This window comes from Tinamus guttatus, unplaced genomic scaffold, assembly GCF_059628265.1.
Source record: "Tinamus guttatus ecotype Peru unplaced genomic scaffold, ASM5962826v1 Tinamus_guttatus_pri_ptg000486l, whole genome shotgun sequence".
Lineage (NCBI taxonomy): Eukaryota > Metazoa > Chordata > Aves > Tinamiformes > Tinamidae > Tinamus > Tinamus guttatus.
The window spans coordinates 194,642-216,737 of record NW_028289020.1 but is presented as its reverse complement, the minus strand read 5'-3'; positions in this window follow the sequence as shown (position 1 = coordinate 216,737).

Here is a 22,096-nt window from a genome sequence, read left to right as displayed (position 1 = left end):
CAGGAAAAAAAAAAAAAATCACCACTTCAGTACGAATTTCTCTTTTCTACTACGTCTGTTTACTTGGGACAGGAGGGAAGTGTGAATGCTGTACTTTTGATATACTGATATACTGAAATTATGTGGCTTTGTGTGTTTGCTCACATTTGGGTATGTGTTTACATGAGATATGTAATTTGGTAATTTATAGAACATGAAAGGACATAAAAGGAAGAGGAAAGCAGTCCTGAATTTTTCAGTGAGTCTATATGTACCTGAGTGAAATAACTGTAGGAAAAAAAAAATCAGAAAGTATTAAAAATGAAATGTCAATAATAAAGAGTAATAAAGCTCCAGATTTATGCTACATTCCACATTCATGGAAAGAACACACAAGACTGCAGAGTTAAAGCAGCATGTATTGCAATAGCAGCAACAGTAATGTCTTAGCATTCTCTCATCAAAAATGTAAGCCTCTAAGATGTTGAAATATATAGTCTCTTAAGAAATCATAAGTTAGAGAGGAGGAATTTTCTGGATTATTTTCCTGCACAAGGCCATCTGAAATTCACCCAAGCTGCATGTTAATGGAGTCAAACAGATTTCTGCAAGTTGAAAACTGAGATATGGTGTGGTTCAAACTTTGAAGAACATGAAAGGGAGTAAAAATTTCAGCCAAGAATTATGCCATCAGCAAAAACTGATACCCTGAATAAATGCACACAAAAACAGAAAAGAGGACACATTCTAACGGGTTATACACCTATCAAGATGTTTTTCTGATATGGATACTTTTATTCTGTGTTGATGAATTATAAATACTAAGAGATTTCCTAAAATTAAAGTTGTTTTCTTCAAACACTGACTTTTTGGAAATTTCATTTACTAGTGAAAATATTGGGTTGAGCAGCTTAACAGACTGTTGAGCAGCATCACCAGAACATCTAATGATAGTCAGGTAGACCTCAGCTCTTCTTCCCATGTACTTGCTAAAGCTAATCAAGCCTTGATCTTTCTCCTGATCAGTACAGCATGAGGGAAAAAAAAAAAAAAAAAAAAAAAAAAAAAAAGTGGAAAAGTGGAATGAAATGCAGATTAACACATTTAACGGATGGACTGAGAAAATACTTGTGACTATTCCTAGACTACACAGATTTGTTGCAAAATCAAGAATGCTGAATTTCTAATCCAGTGTGTTGCCTAAGCAACCAGCTCTCCCCATTATAAATCTAAAGAACTGAATTCTATGAACAGAGAAGAACAATGTGATGCATCACACACCTCATGGGTTGTTTTTTTTTTTTTTCATTACTTCCTAGCACATTAATTATAAAAGAAAAATAAAGTAAGCAACTAAAATATTTTACAGACATTATGTTTTAACTTGAAAATTAAAAGCAGCTATCCAACACAGTAGTAGGGCAAAAGCACATGGAATAACTGCGATTTTGAATTCTAGAACCTGTTGCTTCATCTCCTTCTGTTACACTGAAGTCACAAAATATCTGCTACATTCTGTTACATTCTGTTACATTCAAAATCTTCATGGTCGAAGAGGAAGCACATCAGGTGCTTATATAAAGCCAAGCACATCTTGGCATATATAAAGCCAAGAATTTATAGCTGAGATGATGGAAAATTTAACAGAACTAGTTATTAGAACATATCCAATTGTAACAGAAATACAAAGAATAATACTACAATACTACAAACAATAATAATGCAAACAATTCCTAGTTTCTACTCCTTTTCCTTGTTTTATGATCACCTTTCTGATATTCCTTTAAATCCTAATGTTAGTGATTTTATTATGGTAGTGGTGATGGCAAGTTACAATGAATCGTCAGCATATGGAGTCCCTCACTGGGGGGAATATGAAATTCATGCTGATGGTTTCTTCCTCATTCTGTACATTCTGTGTCCTTGCTTCTCAAGGCCTCTGTTATTGCCATGTTAGGGCTATAAATATCTCATTTTATGCAGAATAAAAGCTTGTTACTGATAACTGTATAAAACTATTGTTGTATTACACACAAAAAAAACAAAAATAGCAATAATTTAAAATATAGCCAGGCACCTGGTCGATTAAAAATGTTATCACAGCTAAACCAAATAAAATAAATGTATAGTTAAGTCAAGAGAGTTTCAGACAGAGCACTTCTAACAAATCTCAGTCCTGAACCTTGAAATTTCAGTAAAAAGCTTATACCTGTTACTATAAATGATGGCACTGTACTGTAGGACTGAATGTTAGCATATCCTGCTGAACATGCCCTACAGCAAAAGGTAAAATAAAAGTCATAGGCAAAATAATAAATTCATTGAGCAGAGTGTATTCAGAGTGATCTATTCATTTTGCAAAATAAATCCTCATACTAGAGTTTTAAGGCGCTGTGCTACTGCATCACTCTTTGGCTTATGATGCAAAACTTACCTGATTAATATATTTATATTAATTTGTGTGTGTGTGTGTGTGTCTATGTATATATATATATATATATATATTTCCTGACAGGATTGTCTAAAAGGAAGGCCATAAAACATCCCTATGATAGATAAATGTTCTTACCTTAATATCGACAGTATACTTTCCACTTCAACCTTCTAATGATAGGGACTAGTAGAGGAGTATTGTGAAACCTCAGGCAGCCTTATGTTGTTGACTTGAGAAATTAGCAAATTTTTGTAATAAGAAATAGTGTAGAAAATGTATTTGCTTATCAATAAATAAATAAATAAACATTTTCATCTTAAAATTATCAGAATTTCACACTAAGCAATGATTCTTTTTCAATAGAAAAAAGGAACACCTTTCCTTTTACAAAGCTGATTCCCCTCCTTGTTGCATTATCAAACACTCATTTTGCCCAAAAGAAAGTTTCTAAGCACTTGTCTAACCATTGTGATAATTCCATGAACATGTGGTATAAATGATTATTTCAGGATCACCAAACTCCCGTCTCATCTATGTAAAATACATGGATTAATTTTTATTTCAATTCTTACACATTGGTAGTTATTAAACTTACTATGAAGATTTAATTCCTGGTCTCACATTCCTGCAGACAGATGAGAAGTAAAACAAGTTGCTGCAGAGTTGCTTTAGCTATTACTAAGTTCTGATAAAATTGTTTTATTGGGGTAATAAAAGCCTTTTTTTTTCCCTCTAATTTAGACATCATGGATAGTGGTGTAATCAGCAGGAACTATGTTGGAAAAAAAAGGATATTCTCCTTTCCCACTCAGAGTGTGCGGAAAGTTCTATATTTCTCTGTTCTGGGAAATGAGCCACAACACACCTCCAATATTTCACACAAATATTTTTTTTCTTCTTGATATTGTTCTCTTATCCATCCTCTCTTAATGGAAACTACTAGCCTCTTTGCCTAAAAGAAAGAGCTAGTAGGGTTTTTTTTAAATTTTGTTTTTTAAATTTATTTAGAACTACAAAGTTTCAAGGAGGAATAGTCAGTTTAACTGGAAAAATAACACAGAAAACTGGCAACCTCCACACTCAACTTGGGGGGAAAACAAAATCCATTTTCAAGCTGCACAGACTACTACAGCAAGTGTTAAAACTGAAAAAAAAAATGTACAGTGTTTCAGTGCTTTTATACTGTGATTGTAAAATATCTGGGAGGCTTGCCAGGCTCAGTCATAAGAAGAACACAACATTTTCTCATCACTAATAACAATGACCTGAAGTCACGTTGAAGATTGTAAGGTCAATTTCCCCCTTAAATCGAAAACAGAAAACAGGAGAACAGATGTGGGCAGTTGCTTCTGTATTTATAAATTGAATGAGAGCTGGCCTACGCTATATGTTCTTCAGTTTCTGTGAGTTTGAGGTGAATTTTGTTAAACCATTCTCCCAAATCAGATACACAACATAAATGAAGTAACACATTTTATAGTGTACACTTAAAATTAAAGATTTTTCTTCGTCAGATATGTTGAGAGAAGTTTACCAGATAGAATGCAGATGTCAGGGAAAAATTTCTGGGTTTGAATTATCAGCTCCAAATTCGCACAGCATGTAGGCATGTGATCGTAAAAATAGTACTTTTAAAATGAATGTGTAAATTACATACAACTGTGTGAAAGCAGATCCTAATTAAAACTACCTGCCTTCCAATCTTTGTTTACTTATTTTGTTGTTTAGTATATGTTTAGTATATCAATAACCAGTGTTCACTACATTTATACTACCACTTACTACCACTTAAGCAACTTATAATTCTAGAAATAACACTGTATCCACATTTGCAAATTCTCAATTACTCTTCCTTATTTTATATATTAAGCTGATCATTTTATCAAGTGAGTCATTCCTTATTAGTGGTTTATTATTTCAATATGTTGAAGAAAGTTTTGCACAGATTCCAGTTGTAACTGCACCTGTATTTGTTGTTGTTATTTGTTTTCCTTTTTTATATTAAAATGTCAACCATATGCTATGGATGTCATCAATTAGTCAACTCTTTCTTTTAAGTCACAGCATTTTATTTTTAATCCCTTACAGTGTGGAACATGCAGATCACATTCCAGCATTCCACAAATTTTTCTTTCCTTCTCTAGATTGTGTAATTCTTTTCACCCAACCCACACATTGTAATATTAGACATAGTAACCTACTGAACCTAAATGTATGAAAAGAAACAGGAGATTTCTGAGAGCAGTTTATCTGAAATATCTGGAATTTCTATCATGAAATGAGATAAATCTTCTCTGAAGATGTCTTCTATCACCTTGACAATAGTCAGAGGTGAATAGCTAGACTTAAAGGATTAACTTCTAACACTTACATTGGAGTATGAAACAAGAGCTCAGAGAAGAAGTGTCAATTAACTAAGACTGAGAGCTAGACCTTTTTCTAATCTTCAGCACACACAGCCAAGCATTTGATTCACAGTTGTTTTTCTAACCTGTATGCAGTATACATCACGTATATCAGTTAACACAATAAATGCTTGTAGTAACTATCCAAAAGTAAGGAACAGACAGTTTGATAACTATTCAAAAAGTGTAAAGTCAGGGAAAAAAAAAAAAAAAGGTAGAATGAATCAGTTTTCACACGCAATATTCTCTCGCCCTGAGCGGGAGAAAACTTGGCAACTTTTTTTTTGTCAAAAATTTTTCTTGCCAAAAAAAATTGGCAAGATAAGTTAAAGCAGCCCTCAGGTAGCGGATTGTCCTAACTCTCTGATCCGGGGAATGTTATAAGGGTCATATTAACACGTGGATAAGCTGCTTTTGAATTACAATTGAATTGCTTAGAATTTAGACATTTTTCTTTTTTTTCTTTCTTTTTTAAAATTTATTTTCACAGTACTCAGCACTATACAGTACTTTTTTTGAAGATCCTTTTCAATAACAAGTCGCAGACAGATCACAGCTCCTAACTGCAACATCAGAGGCGCAGAGCTCTTGAGCCTACAGCAGACAACAGCCTCATTTCATCACTCCATCAGAGCAGTGGCAGGCCCACAGAAGACATAAAGCACAAAGAAATCTTTGGGTCTTTTTGTAAGGGCAGCAACGGCATTTCCACCTATTGCAGCCCTGTCAGCCTCCCATCTGTGCTGCATGGGCTCAGCATTCCTGTTGTGTCTCTGGACACTTCGATAAGGAGTGAGCATTAAGGAGTAGACTCTACTGCAAAGTGTAACAGTGTTTGTGCATCACTAATTATCATAATGAGAAACTTGCAGAATAGCCAAGAGTTTACATTGATTGCTTTTCTCCTTCTCCAGTTAGAAGAGGGAGAATTCCCATGACTTTGCATTTGACTTTGAGGACTTTAACTCCTTCTGTGTGCACACATTGGTTATGGCTATTTCATATTAGAATATTAGAATTACTTTTAGACTAAATAGAACATCATGTTTCTGAAGTACTGCCATTAGCCAAAGCAACTTCTAAACAGTAGGATGAAAACTTGAACCTGTGTTTATTGGGACAAATCAACAAAGAGCAGTTTCTGGAGTATATGCTATAACACTGAGAAGCCTGCGGGTCATTGATTCCTTTCTTCTTCTGACAGGCATTTCCTATATCCTGTAAGCCAATCTGGAAATATATTAAGCTCACTTTAAAGTGACTTAAGTTGTTTCCTTTTGCTCCTCTTATTGGGAGGCAGTTCCAGACAGGTGGAAGGTAGCTAGACTGCTGTATCGATCTCTGAATTCCCTGGAAAGTCTATTTATACAATGTTAAGCATTTCGTTAAGGATTTCCAAGGGGGGTTTCTGATTGCTCAATACATAACAATTGTTCTGGTGATAACAATCCTCTTCGAGCTTCATTTATAACGATCCATTTTATTTTCCTTGCAATAGTAGCTTATTGCTATTTCATGAAGCTGTTACTGTACTTTATGAGTGTTCCACTTTTTTTTTTTTTTTTTTTTTTTTAACATAATTGGCTTAGTCCTTTGAGTTACAAGCACCTAATCTCTTATGTCAGTGAAAGAGCCTTAAACAACCCCCTAAAGTACACATTATATCCATGGTCTTCATCTTAAGTGAGCATGCTCCTTCTCTTCAGTCATGTATTTCGCCTCTCTCTCTGTGCATGTAACTGATTAATATGTAATACACAGTATAGCGTTTCAGAGTATAGCATCTCTAAGATCATCATGTATATGATTTTATTCTTCTTTATCAAAGACAGTACTTTTTTTTTTTTAATTTAAGATTTGCCCTTAACTATTACAGAATCACAGAATGGTTGAGGTTGGAAGGGACCTCTAGAGATCATCTAGTTCAACCCCACTGCTCCACACCTAGAGTATGTGGCACAGGGTCACATCCAGGTGGCTTTGGAAGATCTCCAGAGAAGGAGACTCCACAACCTCTCAGGGCAACCTGTTGCAGGTCTCTGTCACCCTCACAATAAAAAAGTTCTTCCTCACATATTAGGGCCAAATTCTGTTTTCACTTATGAAAGCCTAAATCCATGTTAAAAAGTGATGCAGATAGATAAATTACTTTCCAATTAACTTCTGTCTGAAGAAAGGTAAAGTGTCGCCCTTGTTTTTTATAGAGACAGAGCATAAAAGGGAGACTAAGCGGCATGTATGGTAGCATTGCATCCACTTTCTGTAATCACGCATGAATTATTTGACTTGTTGATTCTAAAGGTTAGATACAACAACCTCATGTAATCCCAGGAGATCTCTGCTGAATCATTCTTAAGAAAGTATTTTCTTACTGCTCTGTGGCCGCTTAGCATTGATGCTGAAAGTTGCCCAGCATTTGCTTGGACCTCATATTTGAGGGGAAGAGTACACTCACACTAATACATTTTTTTAAAGGAAATAAAATTTAAGAATGTTATTAGGAAACCATTAAACCTAGATATTAAGCTTCTATGTAGGTACATTTTGCATCTCATGGGTTTAGAGAATATGCATCACCTAATACCCTAAAGGGTTTGTACCCTTTCTGAACTTAGCTCTGACACTGGCACTATTGTGCTTTATTGAGTTAATTCCTGTAAGTGAAATCCTGACCCTTCTGAAATTAATGACAAAAAGAAAAAAAAACAAATCTTACTTTTAGTATGAATTATGATCTTACAGTAGTGCTACTTCATGGACTGGATCTTTGTGATATCAGAAATGTTGCTCATTGACTTGAAAAGGACTCTGCAACCATGTAGATGTTCATGTTAACATATCCTGTGTAAGATACGAAAAAATTATTTTGAAAACGGCATTAAAAATAACAACTAGTAATATGCCTCACGAGACTCCTGTGGGATCATTAGCACAGTACTGTGAAGCATCCAAAGATGCTTGGATTAAGGATAATAGGTTTAAATGTGAAGCATTAAAATTCACCTCTGCAATGATTTTTTTTTTGAGAGAGGTGAACTAATCAGTTTAATTAGTCAACTAATATTAAAAAAAAAAAGTATTAGAATCAGTAATTTACATTTCTCAATGGAAACCAATATTATGTTTAGATTATTGTTGAGATAACATTATTAGTGGAATGATTCAAATTAATCATGACTGAAAATCTGATTACCACAAGGAATCATGCTGCTATCATAGACTTTGCATACCTTCTCCTTTTATCTTCTTATTGCAGCACCAAATTTCTCCCTCTGTGCAGAGAGTGTACAGGATTTTCAGTTCCCAGTATCTTAAGACTGCTGTTTTAATATTATAATGCACTTTTTGAGGGCTTCACAATGATGAGGCCTCAATTAAATTTTACGCCTACAAAGAAGAAACTACAGACAAGGACAACAGTTTTTAATAATATTATTTACAAGGCACTAATGTGCAATTTGTTGCTTGTCAAAACAGTGGGAATTATGTTCTCATTCCATGTTGAATATAATTAGCTAATACTTTCCAAAAGACGTGCAGGCAGAAAAGGTATCTCATATTTTAAACCATGTAGCCAATTTCATTATCTATTTTCATTTGTTCTATCCCTCAGAATGCAAAAGTTCTGTCTCCAGTATGTCTGAACAAAATCCAAGTGAAAGAAGCTAGGTTTCCCTAACTTTGAGAGCATTAATGATCTGTGTATTCAATAACCTACACTATAAAGAACTTTTAAAGTTGCACAATGAATTATTGGGCAAACTTTTCTCAGATATTAAAAAAAATCTCTTTCTAGACTTCCTCTCTTTTAAATTTTTTTTTTTTTTTTTCCCAAAGAAATAATGCATAATACATCATAAATATTTTTCTTTGGTCTAATTAAATTAGCTTACAATTTGTTTAATTGAGAAGTAGAATGCATTATTTTTATGGTTTCCATAGAATCATGGAATGCTTAAGGTTGGAAGGGACCTCTAGAAGTCATCTAGTCCAATCCCCCTGCACACGCAGGGTCACCTAGAGCATGTGGCACAGGACTGCATCCAAGCGGGTTTTGAAGATCTCCAGAGAAGGAGACTCCACAGCCTCTCTTTTGTTTTTGTGGAAAAGGGTTTTACAAGCCCATAGTAAAAATATTATTATATTTTTACCTCAAAGAGTTTACAAGAAAATAACAAGATGGAAAATGTGGATTAAACAAACAAAAATGCAGAAAAAGAAAGAAAAGTAACAACCTCATGACACATCCTATCTTCTGTTATAGAACAGCTGTGGGTATGATCTGTAGTCATATCTACCCTGCTAGTTGCATCCTCCCTGAGGAGTGATGCTTGCCAGCCCTAGGTCTAGACCCCCAAATATATCATACCATAGGTGAAGTACTGTTTCAAGAACAGTACTTGGCCTTGGGTCCTTCATGGGTTCTGTATGGCTTTATACATATATATTTATGTGTGTGTGTTTATTGATGGGACATTGAGGAGAAAAATTTCAATTAAAATGTCTGTAATAATATGACAACTGTGTTGCAGTCCACCTGGAATATGTTTAGAAGGCATGAAAATGTGACCATATGTTGGGATGTGACAGAGGACATTGGGGAGGGTAGGAAGGTACTCAAATTGTACATGGCAAAGACATGTACACCTCTATCATCTCTAATGACAACTGAAAGCAGTTCTTAAGAGTGCACTACACACAGAATCACACTTGGGATTAATTTAAGAAGGAAGTGCTAGGGCCAGCAGAGAATCCAGAATCAACTAACAGTTATGCACTAAAGGCAGTCGGTAAACCAAGACTGAAAGCTAAGCTGGAGAAATTATCTGATATCCAGGCCCCATTAATGAGCTCAGAAAATACAGGTTTTTGTTTTTAATATGCAGTGACCAAAAGGCTTATACTTATGGAATCCACCTCATCTAGATTCAGATGTCTAAGAATTTTCAGATCTTTGGCAATTTTGTAGTTTCAAATGTATTTTAATAATGTAGGTTGACTGTATAGTCTCTCTGCAAATTCCTGTACTCTCTTCAGAGAGTGAAATGGTCTCTGGAGAAACCTACTTTACTTTACTAACCATAGAGAAACCTAAGGCATCTCCAGTCCTAATTAATTCAAGTGCTTCATTTTAGATATCTATAGGTAGCTTGGATTGCAATTCCCACCTTTACTCTCTTTGCATCTAAGGGCTTGTGACATCATGAAAACGACAAGTCATAGTAATAGCAATCATCCTAAGCAGGGGAAAAATATATATATTAAAAAAAAAAAAAAAGAACTAGGAGATGAGGGAGCAGCAACAGCAGGAAATGGGAGAAGATGGTTCATATTAGTTTAATGTAGGCAATACAAGCCTGCTAGGCATGTACCTGTCAGATTACAGAGCAGGTGAGGATACAAAACAGGAAAGGAACCCACCATCAGAGCTGATGAAATCTGACCAATACATCACCAAGACTACAAGGTTGTGAGAGAAGGAAATGAGCAAGATGAAATTTGGTATTGAAGTTTAAAGACCAGAGCATAGAGCTGAGAGAGAGACAGTAATTATAAACACTGATCTTGGGAGTTTCATGCATTTTGCCTCTGTTTCCCATGGATTAAAGGCTGAACCAGTTCAGATAACAGAAGTTAAAATTCAAATTTGTACTCACTGTTCCCTGAATCATAGAAATAAAGATCCATGTTCCTTTTCCCCTCCTTTTCTTCTGTCCCCAAGATGATTATGTTCTGATATACAATATACTAATGTTTTAATCAGAAGGGACCCTGATGCCTGTCATCTAGCTCTTACTGGTTGTTAAGGCTTTTCTGAGAGATACAGAGTAGGAACAGTCCAGACAAAAATGACTATTGAAGCCTGGTATTTTGCTTTCTGGAAAAGTGCTTTAACTATCAGGATACAATACAAAAGTATCCATCATCTTTTTCTGTGACTGCTGCAATATGGGTCACACTAAATATTAGTGGCGAACCTTCCTTGGGCAGAGAAGATGTTAGCTATTCAGCAAAACAAAGATAGTCAATGTCCGGGGCACATGCAGTAATAGGATATTAAATAAAAAGCATCTTTTAAATGGAGAAAATTTCAATTCCTGTCATCCTGCCATTTTCTGAGACTGAAGTATTTGAGTATTATCATACCCAGTTTGTTTACTCAACTCTTTAAAGATCTTGCTTTCATTTTCTTCATGCCTAAGTTTCTGATGTGAAGGAAAGTCATTTGACAAGAATGAATTGTTTCCCTGCGTAAGAAGAGGAAAAGTAAATGAATTCATATTTGCAAACTACTCAGACACCGAAACAGAGCGGATCACACAAGAACCAAAATACAGAGTTTCAAATGCAGTCCTATTTCCCATATTCCCCTCCTCTTATTTATAAAAGGGTATAATAATAAAAAAGGGAGAAAAAAAGCTGTCAGAGCTTTCTAGAAAATTCCTTAGTGCCTAAAATAATGGGGAAATTGTTCAATCTTGCTAGAAATATTACTCAAATGATTCTGTCAAGATCAGATCCTGCATGTGTCATTTTCTATTTGCGACAGAAAATATTATATGTTCAAGTTGCTGTGGAACTACCCCAGGGCTGGTAGAGTCATTGAATGTAACTTTTCAGAACAGTTTTATTTAACATTTCGATCTACCTTTGTTTCTGCCTTGTCCAGATCTACCTATGTTTTTTTTCTCATTCTTCTTTGCAGTTTATGCTGATTCTTTGTCATTCCAAGTAAGTTTATTGTGCTTAAAGATACATATCTTAACAAATGTTTAAAACATGGCGGAAGACACTCAAAGCTGACCAATCATTTTGTATGTGATACTCTATGCAAATGAAGCTGGGCAAAGAGTGTATTGTTTAAAACTAAAACACCAAGGAGTGTATTCCAAATGCACGTTAAAAGATACAGAGCATATCTACCAAATGAAAAAAAAAATAATTTCAATATTTGTGTTTTCAAGTAGGCTGTATATATGGTTTTATATTTATACTCTAGAGTAAAAATAATCTGGATTTCCAAGGAACTGAAAAACGGTTATATGATGTCACTCAGAATTTTGCTGTCATGCACTGGTAGAGAAGACCTGTAATGGAAACGCTAATTTATGTTAAATGGTAAAAACTAGAAAAAAAATAGAGTTCTATCCCCCTTTCTTCTACTTTTGGAGAAAGATCATATTTTCTTGACATAAAAATACCCAGCTTTCACAGTACATTTAATTCAATTTCTCTCTTGTAGCCTACCGGTTTAAGTTGCTAGTTGTCACAAAAATACTGCATGACACTAGAATACACTCACTGATCTGTTAGCTGTATTTCATCATCCAATTTCTAGTGTATTTATTTTATCGTTTCCAATATCATATTTAAAAATGAAAAAGTATTGTTGCCTCCACATTAAGGAGGGAAGTCTGTCCTTAATGAGACATAATCCTTTTACAGCTGTTATTATTTCAATCTTCTTTAAAGAAACATCAGTTAACCTGTCTATCACCCAGACCCTCCTTCACTTTGACTCTGGCTAAGGATAATAAAATTCTCTCATCCTAACTCACTGACATGGTGCTGAGGCACGACGTGCTGCCGAATGTGGGGCACTGCAAAGCTGAAGAGGGAGCAAAGGTCATGGATTAGAATGAATTAAGCAAACGTGGATTAAGAAAGATCAATGAACAGGGACACAGACTCATCAAGCTCTGTTTAGATAATCTGCTTGCTCTCGCTAACATTTTCTTCCAACATCATAGCTGAAGAAAATGCACTTGAAGCTCTTTCTTGTCAACGCCTAAGAAACTATCAGTAAATCAAGCAGAAGAGACAGTAAATTGGGACCCAGGAATCTAAAAACACTGCCAAACAATGATATTGACCCTGATCCCCAGATACTACACAAGTACCACCACAAAAAAAAGACAGGTCTGCAATCCCAGATGATGAAACCTTCAGGCCAGTTGCTCCAGTTCAGTCAGTGCATTAGCAAGGAGGAATGGAAAGAATCAACAAATGACATTGCACTAGCATGTGGAAAAGGGCAACAGGAAAAATCAAAAGTGCATCTCCCAACACTGTGCATTGCTACTGGTGACAGAAGTGTTGGCACAAGAGACTTGTCATTTCAGAGGAAATATCTTGAAGAAAAGTATAATCCTACAAATGGATCAGAGAAAACTCTCAGGGCCACAGAAACTGTGGGAGAAAGTTGAAAAGGAGAAGTTCCCATAAGCCACACACTGAGCAGAGACATGAAAAGTGTGAACAGTAGTATTAGGACACTTACAATGCAAGAGAATTTTCATTAAAAAAAATGGATCTGTCAGTCAGTAGATAAAAACAAGGTCTTGACTTACATAAGGTCAAAAGTGGAAAATACTGTTGGAAGAGTTACCAAATCTCCTACACTGAGGTTTTTATTACTTTATTTATCCATTTTTATTGGCTGTATAACCTGCTAGCTTGGTAGGTAAAACAAAACAGAAACAAACAAACGAAGAAACAAAATCTGCCAAAAAGCAGAAAAAGAAAAGACTGCAGGCATCATGCTAAAGGAAATACCTCAGAAATGATGGAATGTGTTTTGAATCTATCTTACGCTGTAAAATCCCAGAGCCTGACTCTCAAGTCACTTTTGCCTCATCCACTGACACCTAGCAAATGACCATTGTGTAGAAGTTAGAAATTGAAGAAACTTGTGTACTCAGGTAGTCTTTCTTCTGTCACTGTAGGTTTTTCTCAGTGGTACATTTTAATTGATTTGCCACACCAATTATACAATAATGGTGCCAAAGAATTTTACAAACACAAACAAGATTTTTGCTTAGGTAAGCAAGAAATTCTCGCGTCCTGACTCACTGACACAGTGCCGAGGCACGATGTGGAAGAAACTCATTTAAAACCCATTAAATACCCATAAAATACCACTCTCATTAAATTTTAAGAATGGCTAATTTCTCACAGAGTAACCAGTGAAAAAATACTTCCTTTTCTGTTAAGGAAGAAGACCTGAGAAACTGCATACCGTAAAAGAATATATTTAACTTCCAGTCATCTGATCATAATTCCGTAAGACAGGAAGGGTGTCAGCACACAAAGGAATTGCAGTATTTATTAAGAAGATATTAGAATCAGACAATAAATATCAAAATAATACTGGGCAGGTATATAGACAGGTCTATATCCATGCTTTATTTCCCACCAAAATAAAAAGTAACTTGCCTGTCTCTTAAAACTCACCCCTACTAAGAAGAATAAATGAACAATTCATGCTTGCCTCACACTCAGCTTGCATTTGTATCTTTCCAGGAAAATCTGAGTGGATGTTCTTTGTTGTTGTTATTGTTTTTCCATATTTCAGTGCCCTATGGAAACGGCAGGGAATGTTTGAGTAACTCAGCACCAGATCTGAATTCAATCCAGTATAGGCTAAGATATTGGAACAAACCAAGGCTTCATTCTTCCTGTAGCGATCACGATCATGAGAAACAGGCATGCCTGGAATATTCTTTCTCAATAAGAGATACACAAGAAGACAATAAGACAATAAGAAAAAACAATAAGAGCCTGCAGGACTTCCTGAGGTGAAGGCTCTAGACCTCTGTGTTCAACATGGATGATGGGCCTATTCTCAGGACCTTTAAGAATCTAATTACACTTGTGGCTTCTACAACATCTTGTGGCAATGAGTTCCACAATTTAATTATGTGCGTGATATGACAAATCTCTTCCTTTGTTTATCCACAACTTTCACTGACTGCCCTCTAGATTTTGCACTGTTGGAAATAATGAACGTTTAATAAAGAGTTTTCCATACACTTCTGATGATAAAAAATAAATTACCATCTTTCACCAAGACAGCTTCAACTAGCTTGTTCCTCATTAGAATCACACAGAAAAGAACACAATGCAAAAATATATCAATATAAGAAAAATGCATTAGTGGAAAAAATCACTGTATTTCTGTTTTATATTGACTCAAGAACACTTGCTATTTGACAATTGCACAAGTAGATTGTAAGTAATCTAGCACAGAGAATATTCTAAGATATATGCATTTTTAAAAGGCTATTCTATTAATGTAAGGATAGAAGGATTCCTGCAAGTACAAAGTTCATAATGTATATGATTACAAATTCCTTTTACAATCTGTGTACTGCTGTATTCACTCACTGATATTTCAGGGCACTTACTGAGGGAGTGCAAGTGTTATTACTATGCGTGACATACCATATGGCAAGCAGGATCAGCTGCAGCTTTGCACACTGTAGTCATTTTTCCCTTGTACTACAGTTTTACATGATGTAATGCTTTTCTGTGATTGTTCAACATTCTCCCATTTAAGCCTGCCATATAATAAAATGTCATTTTATGAGGTTGCAGCTGAACCTGCTCACCATAAGTCTGCATTTATTTCACAGATGTCTATCATGCTGTCATCCCACAGGTGCACTCAAACTTTAAAATTTTCCTATGCCTCAGCTTCTAATGTAAGAAAAATGTATTATGCAAGATGAGGAAATGGCAGCCAAAAGAGTAAATGCAGCTAAATGTCACTTAACAATACAATATGGGCATGCAAATGCAAGTAACCTTACAGGGTGATAATGTTTGCACTCGCAATAAAATATGATGTGCAAATGATAGTGTAAGTGCCAGGTCCTGACAAGTAAGTGCTCTGCAGGATAAAAGTATCAAAAATATTTTATTTTATTTTATTTTATTTTATTTTATTTTATTTTATTTTATTTTATTTTATTTTATTTTATTTTATTTTATTTTTGGTTGCTTGTTTTTAGAGGCCCCTCCTTAATGTAGAGAAAATTATTTTTCTGAACCGGTACTCAATTATTATCAATTGGCATTTTCTAAATCTGCAATCATCCGTGCTATCTTAATTGAATTTACAGTGGGGTTAAACAGAGCTGCATTTGTTCCATTCTTAAAGAGTGCTAACATACACAACAAAACAAAACAAAAAATAACGAGAATTTTTCTAAAGTTAGCTTCCTCTGTTCTGCTCTGCTCTCCCATCCACCTCATCTCCATGTCCTTTCTTCTATTTGTAGGTCATTAGTGACATTGTGAACTAAGATTCCATTTCAAAATCAAACTCTAATTCAAATATAGATGAATGATCTGTTTCACTCTGTTCCATTACTAACAGAGTAGGGAGGCAATCAAAAAACAACTAATTTTATTACTGTTTCTGATTCTGGAAAAAAAAATCAAGACTTTGAAATCACAGTTTGAGTTTTAGATTCCTCCTAGAAAACAGTTTTATTTATATAATAATGTGGAAATAAATAAAGCACTACAAATAAGGAATTATTCAATTTCAAATTATATTCTTAATATAAATGACATAAATCTGGAACGATAATACAGAGTCACAAGTAGTGTTAGTTTCTATCCTCAAATAAGATTTTTAGCATTTAGAAAATTAAAGGTTTAGCAGACATAAAGGTAATGAAATATAAAATAAAATATTAAGAAAAGAACAAAACAAAAATATATATTTTTAAAATTGAATAATCTATCTAAATTGAATTTGTTCATAATTTTGGAGTGGATGTCAATGTAGTTTAATACATATTTTCCTGTATTCTGAGATCACACTGGTTTTGCTGACAGCATGGTGTATAATTAGTTCCTTGTTGACTGTTAGATTAACTGAGGTTAGATAAAGCCTAACACTTTTGCTCAAGTTTTCTTTGATCAGTCATTCTTACAGACAAAATAATAGACAATATCGATATCGTTTTATAACTAGAGACATAGTTCTGTTTTCCAGTGAGGTTTCAGTCTATTCCTTGTTTTTCTTTGATTATTTTTATCAGGCCTAGAGGACAGGGGAGTCTGGTGACAAAAAGATCTGCTAAAAGGAAAGATAAAAACCCTTCTCCCTCATTTATGCATGTATTTCATGCTTTATGTTATCTTCTTTAGGTACTCACTTACCAGACATTTCCTGTCTGCACTTGCTTAATAACTAGCAAGCAACCCCAAAATAAGTGCTTAAATGCCTAAATCTTCATTTTTCTTTGTAAGCAACAAATATGATTATTAGAATCTTTAGAGAGTTATCTCTAATTAAATATCCATAAAAAAATACACCAGTATCAAACAAACACCTCAGGCCTATTTTTTCCTACTTGGAAATCTGTAAATCTTTTAAAGAAAAAGGTTCTTAAGAAAATTAGTTTTTAGTTGCAATTTTGTTAATTTTACACAATTTTTGTCACTTTCTTCTTTTACATAGCTTTATATTAATTTCCTATTGAAGGATTTGCATTTAAATAACAGTAGCTGTCAAGATTTATAGCTTAGGATATTGGCACAAATATAATAGAAAGGCACCAAAAAGTCCATTCAAATTGAATAAGGTTGGGTACAAATTGCATTTTCCTCTTATAGATTTTATTTCTACTGGTGAGCTTACTGACTATTTCGAAAGGAAACAGAGAAACAACTTTTCTTTTACAACAAGCTTCGATCCTGAATTTGTAATGCCAGCTGCACACAGTGTCTCAGCTTCTCAGAACAGGGTGATTCTTTTTGTTCATTCCGATTTGGCAATTCAGTGAAACCTAGAGGAGCTGGAAAACAAGGAAAAAGAGAAAGACAAATGAGCTGAAAAAAAAATAAGAGGGTAATCATGACTCTGAAGAAAACAGTCCTAAAACCGAAACAATAGGAGCAGGCAACACAACCTATGGTTATATATTCAACCACAACAATATGGTTATATTGAGATGTGACAGATGACTTCAAAATAATCTTATTTTTTATTTTATCTTGATGTTTCAAAACAAGCTTGCTCCTCTTGTAGATTATCATTAGCAAGTTGAAATCTGTATTGAATTGAAATGATACTTGATATATCATTTTTCTAGTGATTTTTCGTTAGTAAAACATGTTTCTTAAATCTATACTTTCACTTTTGTGGTTATATATCTTCTATAAATTCAGATGTCAAGATGTCATTTGTCATATGAAATTAATATTTTCTTAAAATTCATTGAATTGCCAGATATTTTGCTATTAAAAAAATCTTTTTTAAAAAAAAAAAACAGAAAAATACAAAACATGAAAAATTTGAACTAATACATAATCCTAACTAGTATAACTGAAATATGAAAATAACCATTTTTGCTGAAAGATGCTTCTGCCATATAGCTTTATTATGTTCATGGTATAATGAGTAGATATTTAAAACAGAATAAAAGTATGGACTAGCTGAAAATAAATAGCAATAAAAGATTCAGTAACATAATATATTTATACCAAGAGCACTTAAGTAAGTGGTCAGGAGACGTTTCACCTAGCTTTAGAGGTCTATATAAGACGTGTATATTAACTAGCAATTTTCAAATTCACATCCAATGGAGATCAATAGTCAGTAGAGGATACAATTTATGTGACCTGCTATAGGGGATCATTTCAGGGCGATATGAATCACAACCTAAGAGTGCCTATTTCTCTGTGCAACAACAAAAACCTACACAAATAGATCAGTTTTAAGTGTCAATACACATGCAAAGGTAGAGGAATCACCCCTAGTCTGCCTTTACTATTTCCTTATTGTATGTGGCCCAGATGGCTGACTTTTTATTGCAGTAAGTTCAGATGCTGGACCACTTACAGGAATTCTAATTAAAATATATATTCCACATTTGTGTGGCAACACAAATCAAATTGCCTTATATGAACTTCAGCTGCAGAGAAAACCTATGGCATGCAACATATAATTACAAAGGAATATATAATTCACAGTAGATGGTTCTTTCATTATACGGTCATTCTCAATGTCAGCTTGAACCTATGTTTTAAGTGAAAATCCATATAAGAACTGAATAATATTATGACTTGAAGGTCATGTCAAAGGTTATTGGAAAGTTAGTTGTCTCTACATTTGCAATAAAAGCTTGATTTTGTTAAGTAATATACAGGATTTAGCATGCAACATGTGAGATGGTCATTTAACAACCATAATCTATAGGCAAATTACATCCCAGAAAGTATCAGAAAGTTTGCTGAATTTAAAATGGGATATCTAATGGAGGTTATTTTGCTACAGCTATGGCAGACAAAATAAATAGTAACACTTAAGCGTAGACATAAATTCTGCCATTATTAAAAAGGCTGCGCTCTTATTTTTCCTTATGAATAGTGGCGTCAGGTGATTTGCAATTTGTTTAATTGAAAAAAAAAAAAGAGTAAAGATGAAGAGCAGATAGGAAATAGAATAGAAGAGGAATAAAGCCTTATTTGATTAATGAATGAAAAGACAAACTGGATTAGGTGGTTCAGTGCTTAACACCAGTGCCTGACAAATAATCATATGGAATCATCTATAAAATCATGCAGTTTTCCTTAGACAATCATCTGGCGATAAGTTCCTATTCATTGAGATGAAAGGAGGTGAAAGCATGACGAAAGGAGAAAAAAAGTTTCTGTTCTTATTTTTCAAATATAATTGTCACTTATAAAATGAGTTTTTGTTGTTGCTTGTGTATTTTTCCTAACAAAAATAGAAAAAGTTCAAGAAAAATGAAAAAAATTAAATATTTGCCAGTGATGTGACAAACTAATAAAGACAGCATCAAATCGAAGGCATATGTTAGTAGATATATCACTTCAATGATATGTCAGCAGTTTAAATTGCTTTAAAACAAGAATTCCTTAAGACAAACAATTTCATCATCTATAATATTATCTCATAGCAGCTCTATCAATAAATGGGAAGAGACATTTAAGCAGTCTGAAATATTAATAATTCAATGGCATTTGTTTATGTTTTGTCCTGAGTAGCTTAAGGAACTTATTATTTCATTTGTTCTAGTATATAATTCTACAGGAAGGAAATCCACTGAACTGAGGAAACTGGGCTTTTATTTAAATGACTGAGTATGTAGACTATTAAATCGCTCATGGATACTCCAGGGTTTCAGTTTACCTTTTTGTAAAATGTTGTCTCAACATGCTGCAGAAAAAAAAAATGCAGAGAAACTCTTATTTCAGGGCCTACTTGGGGAGCTTCTTAAAAAAAAAATGTTTTCCTGTACCATGCTTTACTTCAGGATTTTTGACTGACTGAAAGGTAATTAATAAGGATATGGCTCAAAATTTGAATATTAGATTAAACATTTTACAAACTAGAACAGCAGGAAAGAGATGCAAGATTTTTTAACTTTTCTCTTTCATGTATTTTCTGGAAAGATGTATTCCCTACTTTTCTGTGCAATGTAGAAGACAAAATATAAAGTTTCGGATGAGAACATGGTTCTGGGCCCACATGCTTAGTATGTTCAGCTGTGTGTAGAGAAATCCCAGATGTTGGTGTCCATGGCATATTCCGCACAAACTGGACAATAACAGGAACATATCAGTACAAAAGGATCAATCTACCTAGGCTGGTACTGGAGTATATTATATTTTCTCTTGACTAAGATTTTGAAAGGACTTTGTAGGAAAAAATTCTTACATCTGAATCACAACCAGGATCTGCCCTGACTTCAGTCTCAAAATGTTCAGTACAGGACAGTCAGAGCACATACATTCCAGATAACTAGAGAACATGAAAAGCAGCTGTGCTGGGATTTATATAGCTGTAAATATGATTAAGGCACCTACATAGCACTGAAAACATAGCTTATCTTCGTGTGCTCTCCAAACTGATCAGGTTGTTGGTTTTGACTAACAATATGGGGAACTCAAATGAGGGAGGCTAATAGAAAAGTGCACAGCAAAATCAACAGACCATCAGGCTGCTTTAATTAGTTATCTTCTTATTGTAATTTAGTCTGATGTGCGAAAAGTAACAGTAAAAGCATTACTTCTTTATATACCTAAATGCTAACATAAAAATATCATTAAAAATCTTTTAGTGACTTTCTGTTATGTCTCATAATTGAAGTAATGGGTGCTCTACAATACATCTACTGCGCTAGTACACATTAAGCAAACATTAGCAAAACCAGAGAAATTTCAATGGAATGGAATAGTGTTATAAGCTTTTTCTTTTTTTTTTTTCTTTTCTTTTTTTTTTTCCTTTTTTTTTTTTCCCACAGTTTATCTTTCAGTCTAACAACAGCACAAAATATAGTTCTGACTCCACTGAGCCCTGAACCTTGTCAGAAGAGTTTGCCTTCCTGGCAAAAAATCTCACACCTCTGCTGCCCACTACACTATCACTCAGCAGCCTTCAGCCCTCCCAGATTCCTTTGGTGGCCCTCCGCTTCAGAAAAAAAAATCATGTTCTTTCCCAGAAAATTCCCACTGCTGACCTTTATTGCCTCTCTTCAATGCAACAGCTTCTGCTGATGCATGTTTCCTACCACAGGCTCGTTTTCCCTGATGGAGCTTCTTTCCTGGTACACTATCTTCTCCAATTTGCTCTCGTAGGAACTTTCTTTACACTGCAATCTCCCCACAGCCTGGTAATAAATACATGAGTGTTGCCAAGATGTTTTGGAGGCACTGGCAGCTTCTGTGTGTGGCATTAGCTCCATCTCACCCCTGCTGGTATTCCTTCTGTCTTCTGTGTAGATTGTGCTGTGATGATAGTTTGTTGCCTTCCTCCTTCCCATCTTTCCTCCAGCAGATGAACAATAAGTGCCCATTAGTGATAGTGAAATTACCTTTAGAAAAAGAAAAGTTATCTTTTTTATTATTATTCCTATTAAATAAGCCTCGGTAGAAGCAAAGACTTAAGCAAATGCTTAAGAATTTAGGCGTATAAATTGCTTTATACCCATTTATCTCATGGGGTTTCAGGTTGTACTTGAAGACTATCAATATCTCATCTATTTGAATAATAATATATCCAGATTGGGGATTTTGTTTGTCTGTTTTTCTCCTTTTCCTATTTCCCCTAAGACTAAGTAATAATGCTGTATCAGTCTTAACTGTAAAGATGCGGACTCAATTTTGATAAGTGCTAATGGAAATTTCTTATAGAATATTTCACTGAAAGAATCCCCATGTGACTATTTCAAATGAAAAATGTCAGCCTCATTCAACAAAATTTTGTTTTAATTTGACTAGCTATAAAACAAAGCTAACAATTGTTGAAACTAACTTTTTCCTGTTGGATGTTGTGATCATGAAATATAATCAATTTAATTAAAATAACCATTTTATCACAAATTCTACTTATTTGGGTGAACCCTTATTTCTCCACAAAATATATTTTTTCATTATGAAATATCAGACATCCAATTATAAATGTTTAAGCCAATCTCAGCAGACATAACAAGTTTTAGTGATTAAAAAAAAAATC